The following is a 9,000-nucleotide window of genomic DNA, read 5'->3' as shown; positions in this document are numbered from 1 at the left end:
ACCGCTAGCCACCACACCAGACTGTCATTAAGACACTCCCATTAACGCCATGTATCACCGCTAGCCACCACACCAGACTGTCATCAAGACACTCCCATTAACGCCATGTATCACCGCTAGCCACCACACCAGACTGTCATTAAGACACTCCCATTAACGCCATGTATCACCACTAGCCACCACACCAGACTGTCATTACGACACTGCCATTAACGCCATGTATCACCGCTAGCCACCACACCAGACTGTCATTACGACACTGCCATTAACGCCATGTATCACCGCTAGCCACCACACAAGACTGTCATTAAGACACTCCCATTAACGCCATGTATCACCGCTAGCCACCACACCAGACTGTCATTAAGAAACTCCCGTTAACGCCATGTATCACCGCTAGCCACCACACCAGACTGTCATTACGACACTGCCATTAACGCCATGTATCACCGCTAGCCACCACACCAGGCTGTCATTAAGACACTCCCATTAACGCCATGTATCATCGCTAGCCACCACACCAGACTGTCATTACAACACTGCCATTAACGCCATGTATCACCGCTAGCCACCACACCAGACTGTCATTAAGACACTCCCATTAACGCCATGTATCACCGCTAGCCACCACACCAGACTGTCATTACGACACTGCCATTAACGCCATGTATCACCGCTAGCCACCACACCAGACTGTCATTAAGACACTCCCATTAACGCCATGTATCACCGCTAGCCACCACACCAGACTGTCATTAAGACACTCCCATTAACGCCATGTATCATCGCTAGCCACCACACCAGACTGTCATTACGACACTGCCATTAACGCCATGTATCACCGCTAGCCACCACACCAGACTGTCATTAAGACACTCCCATTAACGCCATGTATCACCGCTAGCCACCACACCAGACTGTCATTACGACACTGCCATTAACGCCATGTATCACCACTAGCCACCACACCAGACTGTCATTAAGACACTCCCATTAATGCCATGTAACACCGCTAGCCACCACACCAGACTGTCATTAAGACACTCCCATTAACGCCATGTATCACCGCTAGCCACCACACCAGACTGTCATTAAGACACTCCCATTAACGCCATGTATAATTTTGATTGTTTATTTTGGGACACTAGTGCCTCCCCTTTCTGGGCTCATTTACAAAGGGCTGTAATTGTATTGAGTCTTTGAAAGAGAACGGAGACTAGTTATCATGTATTCTACTTACCTGGTGGTCCTCTGTAGCTCAGCTGGTAGAGCACGGCGCTTGTAACGCCAAGGTAGTGCGTTCGATCCCCGGGACCACCCATACACAAAAATGTATGCACGCATGACTGTAAGTCGCTTTGGATAAAAGCGTCTGCTAAATGGCATATTATTATTATTATTAAATGGTCTCTTTCACACACTCACACACATACAGTACACACACACACAGATGTTGTGGGTTGTTTTATTACTGGGAGAAGTCACTATTAGTGCTCTCAGTGGTGAGAATGCATTTGAAGCTATATGTGACACCTTTTGATCTTCATAGTCTTGGTATGTGATTTTGGAACTTGTTTAGCTAACAGGGGTCTCACATATAAGAATCTCCTTCAGCCTTCTCCCCCCCCCCCACTCTCTCCTCTCCCTACCACTCTCTGCCGGTCTCCACACTGTCTCATTTGTATGTGAGGGAATGAAATGTGAAGGATTGATGTACTGTATGATATTGACCCAAATGAAGGGGATTTTAATATCTCATTTCTCCTCCTCTTTCTTCTTCTCTGTCAGTAACCCTGATAAGGGTCTCCAGTTCCTGATCTCGCGAGGTTTCATCCCGGACACGCCCATAGGTGTGGCTCACTTCCTGCTTCAGAGGAAGGGCCTGAGCAGGCAGATGATTGGAGAGTTCCTGGGAAACAGCAAGAAGCCCTTCAACAGAGACGTCCTAGAGTGAGTAGCCAGTAGTCTTCTTCTTAATAATAGTATTGGACTGAAGAGTAAAGAGCATTGCCTAGGTGGGCTCATTACGACCTCTTCCCAAGATAAACCCTATTGGAGCAGTGGTTAGTGAGTTTGCCTACGGGCTGGAGACCTGGATTTGAGACCCGCTAGGGCAGCAGTTCCCAAACTAGGGGTCTGATAAGAAAATGGAGTCACGGGAGAATTTCTAAAATCCAGAATAATTTTTTTTATATGAATACACTACCGGTCAAAAGTTTTAGAACACCTACTCATTCAAGGGTTTTTCTTTATTTTTGACTATTTTCTACATTGTAGAATAATAGTGAATACATCAAAACTATGAAATAACACATATGGAATCATGTAGTAACCAAGAAAGTGTTAAACAAATCAAAATATATTTTATATTTCAGATTCTTCAAATAGCCACCCTTTGCCTTGATGACAGCTTTGCACACTCTTTGCATTCTCTCAACCAGCTTCATGAGGTAGTCACCTGGAATGCATTTCAGTTAACAGGGGTGCCTTCTTAAAAGTTAATTTGTGGAATTTCTTTCCTTCTTAATGCGTTTGAGCCAATCACTTTAGGCGTCAGTTGTCAGAGCAGCTTACCGATCACTGCACCTGTACACAGCCCATCTGTAATTAGCCCATCCAACTATCTCATCCCCATATTGTTATTTATTTTGCTAATTTGCACCCCAGTATCTCTATTTGCACATCATCTTTTGCACATCTATCATTCCAGTGTTAATACGAAATTGTAACTATTTTGCACTATGGCCTATTTATTGCCTTACCTCCATAATTTACTACATTCGCACACACTGTATATATATTTTCTGTTGTATTTTTGACTAAGCTCATCACTAAGCTAATGACCCTGGGACAAAACACCTCCGTCTGCAACTGGATCCTGGACTTCCTGACAGGCCGCCGCCAGGTGGTAAGGGTAGGTAACAACACATCTACCACGCTGATCCTCAACACTGGGGCCCCTCAGGGGTGTGTGCTCAGTCCCCTCTTGTACTCCCTGTTCACCCATGTTTGCATGGCCAGCCACGACTCCAACATCATCATTAAGTTTGCCAATTACACAACAGTGGTAGGCCTGATCACCAACAACGATGAGACAGCCTATAGGGAGGAGGTCAGAGACCTGGCCGTGTGGTGCCAGGACAACAACCTCTCCCTCAACGTGATCAAGACAAAGGAGATGATTGTGGACTACAGGAAAATGAAGATGACCGATCACGCCCCCATTCTCATCGACAGGGCTGTAGTGGAGCAGGTTGAATGCTTCAAGTTCCTTGGTGTCCACATCACCAACAAACTAACATGGTCCAAGCACACCAAGACAGTCGTGAAGAGGGCACGACAAAACCTATTCCCCCTCAGGAGACTGAAAAGATTTGGCATGGGTTCTCAGATCCTCAAAAGGTTCTACAGCTGCACCATCGAGATCATCCTGACTGGTTGCATCACTGCCTGGTATGCAACTGCTCGGCCTCCGACCGCAAGGCACTACAGAGGGTAGTGCGTACGGCCCAGTACATCACTGGGGCCAAGCTTCCTCCCATCCAGGACCTCTATACCAGGCTGTGTCAAAGGAAGGCCCTAAAAATTGTCAAAGACTCCAGCCACCCTAGTCATAGACTGTTTGCTCTGCTACCGCACGGCAAGCAGTACCGGAGCGCCAAGTCTAGGTCCAAGAGGCTTCTAAACAGCTTCTACCCCCAAGTCATAAGACTCCTGAACATCTAATCAAATGGTTACCCAGACTATTTGCATTGCCCCCCCCCCCCCCCTTTTACGCTGCAGCTACTCTCTGTTTATTATCTATGCATAGTCACTTTAATAACTCTACCTACATGTACATATTACCTCAATTACCTCGACTAACCGGTGCTCCCGCACATTGACTCGGTACCTGTACCACCTGTATATAGCCTCGCAATTGTTATTTTTACTGCTGATCTTTAATTATTTGTTACCTTTATTTTGTATTGTTTTATATTGTATTTTTTTGTGATTTGTTGTGGTATTCTTTATTAGAACTGCATTGTTGGTTAAGGGCTTGTAAGTAAGCATTTAACTGTAAGGTCTACACCTGTTCTATTCGGCACATGTGACAAATACAATTTGATTTGATTAGATTTTTTCGATTTGAATCAGGCCTTCATGGTCGAATTGCTGCAAAGAAATCACTACTAAAGGACACCAATAAGAAGAAGAGACTTGCTTGAGCAAAAAAACATGAGCAATGGACATTAGACCAGTGGAAATGTGTCCTTTGGTCTGGAGTCAAAATCTTAGATTTTTGGTTCCAACTGCCATGTCATTGTGAGACGCGGTGTGGGTGAACAGATGATCTCCGGATGTGTATTTCCCACCGTGGAGCATGGAGGAGGAGGTGTTATGGTGTCGGGGTGCTTTGCTGGTGACACTGTCTGTGATTTATTTAGAATTCAAGGCACACTTAACCAGCATAGCTACCACAGCATTCTGCAGAGATATGCCATCCCATCTGGTTTGGGCTTAGTGGGACTATCATTTCTTTTTCAACAGGACAATGACCCACACACCTCCAGGCTGTGTAAGGGCTATTTTACCAAGAAGGAGAGTGATGGAGTGCTGAATCGGATGACCTGGCCTCCACAATTCCCCGACCTCAACTAAATTGAGATGGTTTGGGTTGAGTCGGACCGCAGAGTGAAGGAAAAGCAGCCAACAAGTGCTCAGCATATGTGGGAACTCCTTCAAAACTGTTGGAGAAGCATTCCAGGTGAAGCTGGTTGAGAGAATGCCAAAAGTGTGCAAAGCTGTCATCAAGGCAAAGGGTGGCTATTTGAAGAATCTCAAATATATTTTGATTTGTTTAATACGTTTTTGGTTACTACATTTTAGTCATTTAGCAGACATTCTTATCCAGAGCGACTTACAGTTAGTGAGTGCATAAATTTTTCATACTGGCCCCCCGTGGGAAACGAACCCACAACCCTGGCGTTGCAAGCGCCATGCTCTACCAACTGAGCTACAGGGGACAACATGATTGCATGTGTGTTATTTCATAGTTTTGATGTCTTCACTATTATTCTACAATGTAGAAAATAGTAAAAATAAAGAAAAACCTTTGAATGAGTAGGTGTGTCCACATTTTTGACTGGTACTGTGTATATATTTTTCAATGGCACAGGGGATGTTCAGTGTGCGGCATAGCTATATTGACTAAAAACAGTTTCCATGGAATCTATTGGTGGGCTCCATCTATGGCGGGACGGCGGGCAGGCCTCTGCACTCTAGTTATTAATGTGTCTCCCTCTGCCAAATGGATTGTATGATACACCGAGAGCAACTGGTGGCAAAAGAGCTGAGCACAGAGCTCAGAGATATACTGAAGCAGGTATCTTCGATTGTAAACTATACTGAAAGAAAATATAAACGCAACATGCAACAATTTCACAGATTTTACTGAGTTTCAGCCCCCTTCAGACGATATCGCAGGTGAAGAAGCCAGATGTGGAGGTCCTGGGCTGGCGTGGTTACACGTGGTCTGCGGTAGTGAGGCCGGTTGGACATACTGCCAAATTCTCTAAAACAACGTTGGAGGCAGCTTTTGGTAGAGAAATTAACATTCAATTATAGGGCAACAGCTCTGGTGGACATTCCTGCAGTCAGCATGCCAATTGCACGCTCCCTCAAAACTTGAGACATCTGTGGCATTGTGTTGTGTGACAAAACTGCACATTTTAAAGTGCCCTTTTATTTTCCCCAGCACAAGGTGCACCTGTGTAATTATCATTCTGTTTAATCAGCTTCTTGATATGCCACATCTGTCAGGTGGATGGATTATCTTGGCAAAGAAGAAATGCTCACTAATAGGGATGTAAACAAATTTGTGCACAAAATTTGAGAGAAATACGCTTTTTGTGCTTATCGAAAATTTCTAAGATCTTTTATTTCAGCTCATGCAACATGGGACCAACAATTTACATATTGCGTTTATATATTTTTTCAGTGTACATCAAACCACATCCACTGCGCGCATACCTGTTCGCAAAACTATGTGGTGATATGGGATCAGAGCATGACAATGTTCTATTTCACACCGAGGCTTGGTGGTTATCGAGGGGTGTTGGAAAGATTTGCATTGAGAGAGGATTTGGTTGACTTTCTGTATAATGAAAAGAAAATGAGTCTCCTTGCCTATGTAACAGACATATTTGGGAAACTGAACAAATGGAACACAAGCATGCAGGGGAAATACAAAAACATTCTACAGATGAGTGACCAAATGAGTGGATTCAGAGGAAATCATTCTTATTGGAGAGAGTCTTTCAAAAGAGAACCATGCCCCCTTCCCTCAGCTTTGCATGTTTCTAACAGAAAACAGCATCAGTAAGTGTCCAACATGAATGATGACTGCTCACCTCCAACGCTTGGAAGAGTACATTGGGACCTACTTCCCAATCCGTTTGAGTGTGATCCTGGCTCAGTTGACATGCCAATAAGTGAAATCGAACAGCTGATCGAGCTGTCATGTTACAGAATGCTGCAGACAACGGATTCACGGGTCACTACGGAGGAGTTTTGGTTCCTGACTCAAACGGAATACCCTGCCACCCTGCCAAAACTCATGGTACCCTTTGCCAGCTGATATCTGTGTGAAGCTGGAATCAGTGCTCTCGTCTGCATTCAAACCAAATATCGATCCAGGTTGAATGTGACAGCAGAGATGACGTGCGCACTGTCGACCACGCCCCCTGACCTTGAGAAGCTCTGACGTGACATACATCATGCACACCCATCTCATTAATGGTGGTGATGTAAGAGACATTATGTCAGCCTCATTTGCAATTGACTGTCATAGACCCACATTATACAGTGGGGAAAAAAAGTATTTAGTCAGCCACCAATTGTGCAAGTTCTCCCACTTCAAAAGATGAGAGAGGCCTGTAATTTTCATCATAGGTACACGTCAACTATGACAGACAAATTGAGGAAAAAATATCCAGAAAATCACATTGTAGGATTCTTAATGAATTTATTTGCAAATTATGGTGGAAAATAAGTATTTGGTCACCTACAAACAAGCAAGATTTCTGGCTCTCACAGACCTGTAATTTCTTCTTTAAGAGGCTCCTCTGTCCTCCACTCGTTACCTGTATTAATGGCACCTGTTTGAACTTGTTATCAGTATAAAAGACACCTGTCCACAACCTCAAACAGTCACACTCCAAACTCCACTATGGCCAAGACCAAAGAGCTGTCAAAGGACACCAGAAAAAAAATTGTAGACCTGCACCAGGCTGGGAAGACTGAATCTGCAATAGGTAAGCAGCTTGGTTTGAAGAAATCAACTGTGGGAGCAATTATTAGGAAATGGAAGACATACAAGACCACTGATAATCTCCCTCGATCTGGGGCTCCACGCAAGATCTCACCCCGTGGGGTCAAAATGATCACAAGAACGGTGAGCAAAAATCCCAGAACCACACGGGGGGACCTAGTGAATGACCTGCAGAGAGCTGGGACCAAAGTAACAAAGCCTACCATCGGTAACACACTACGCCGCCAGGGACTCAAATCCTGCAGTGAAAAGACGTGTCCCCCTGCTTAAGCCAGTACATGTCAAGGCCTGTCTGAAGTTTGCTAGAGTGCATTTGGATGATCCAGAAGAGGATTGGGAGAATGTCATATGGTCAGATGAAACCAAAATATAACTTTTTGGTAAAAATTCAACTCGTCGTGTTTGGAGGACAAAGAATGCTGAGTTGCATCCAAAGAACACCATACCTACTGTGAAGCATGGGGGTGGAAACATCATGCTTTGGGGCTGTTTATCTGCAAAGGGACCAGGACGACTGATCCGTGTAAAGGAAAGAATGAATGGGGCCATGTATCGTGAGATTTTGAGTGAAAACCTCCTTCCATCAGCAAGGGCATTGAAGATGAAACGTGGCTGGGTCTTTCAGCATGACAATGATCCCAAACACACCGCCCGGGCAACGAAGGAGTGGCTTCGTAAGAAGCATTTCAAGGTCCTGGAGTGGCCTAGCCAGTCTCCAGATCTCAACCCCATAGAAAATCTTTGGAGGGAGTTGAAAGTCCGTGTTGCCCAGCGACAGCCCCAAAACATCACTGCTCTAGAGGAGATCTGCATGGAGGAATGGGCCAAAATACCAGCAACAGTGTGTGAAAACCTTGTGAAGACTTACAGAAAACGTTTGACCTGTGTCATTGCCAACAAAGGGTATATAACAAAGTATTGAGAAACTTTTGTTATTGACCAAATACTTATTTTCCACCATAATCTGCAAATAAATTCATTAAAAATCCTACAATGTGATTTTCTGGATTTTTTCCCCTCATTTTGTCTGTCATAGTTGACGTGTACATATGATGAAAATTACAGGCCTCTCTCATCTTTTTAAGTGGGAGAACTTGCACAATTGGTGGCTGACTAAATACTTTTTTTCCCCACTGTAAGTATGTGATGGTGAATAGAGAAGACAATCAGAAATACTGTTAGAATGTTTTTCAATTGACTTCCATAGCCCCAAATAAGAAAGTAAACATTGGCTGCTAATTAAATAAATAAAATTCTCACGTGATTGGGGTCGTGAGAGTTTTCAGATATCAAAATCGAGTCGTGGGCCAAAAAAGTTTGGGACCCCCTGCGCTAGGGTGTTACACTGTCCCTGTTTGCACTTGGCTACACTGGTATTCAAACAGTCATAGTGAGAGAGCTTAGCACATAGACAGTAACAAAGAAGTGGGAATATTAACAATACCACCATAGCTTTGAGACAATCCTACAATCCCTCTGAGCTGTCATGTGATGTTCTGGAATAATCCTCCTGGATGTCTTTCACACATATGACCATCTGGGAGAAAAGAGGAATCTAGCGCCACTCTGTGTTTTTATTTTTAATTAAATCTACACCAACAGCCAAGCTCAAATATACCCAGTCTCAACCCTGAAATGATGCGTTATAATTTAGGGGGGTGTATATGTGTGCATCTAGCTGCCTGCCT

The 9,000-nt window shown here is 44.2% G+C and overlaps 1 pseudogene across 1 annotated transcript in view; it reads left to right on the top strand.

Moving 5' to 3' along the window:
* Positions 1-1,735: 1,735 nt before the first annotated feature.
* The window catches only part of LOC311129298 (IQ motif and SEC7 domain-containing protein 3-like), a 58,002-nt pseudogene continuing 50,737 nt past the window's right edge, over positions 1,736-9,000 (top strand). The window contains exon 1 of the transcript in view: positions 1,736-1,950. The product of the transcript in view is annotated as an IQ motif and SEC7 domain-containing protein 3-like (transcript). The remainder of the gene's footprint in view (positions 1,951-9,000) is intronic.

This window comes from Coregonus lavaretus (genome assembly GCF_964263955.1).
Source record: "Coregonus lavaretus genome assembly, chromosome: 5".
Classification (NCBI taxonomy): domain Eukaryota; kingdom Metazoa; phylum Chordata; class Actinopteri; order Salmoniformes; family Salmonidae; genus Coregonus; species Coregonus lavaretus.
The sequence above is the reverse complement of the archived record's forward strand: the minus strand, read 5'-3'. Positions and strand labels throughout refer to the sequence as shown.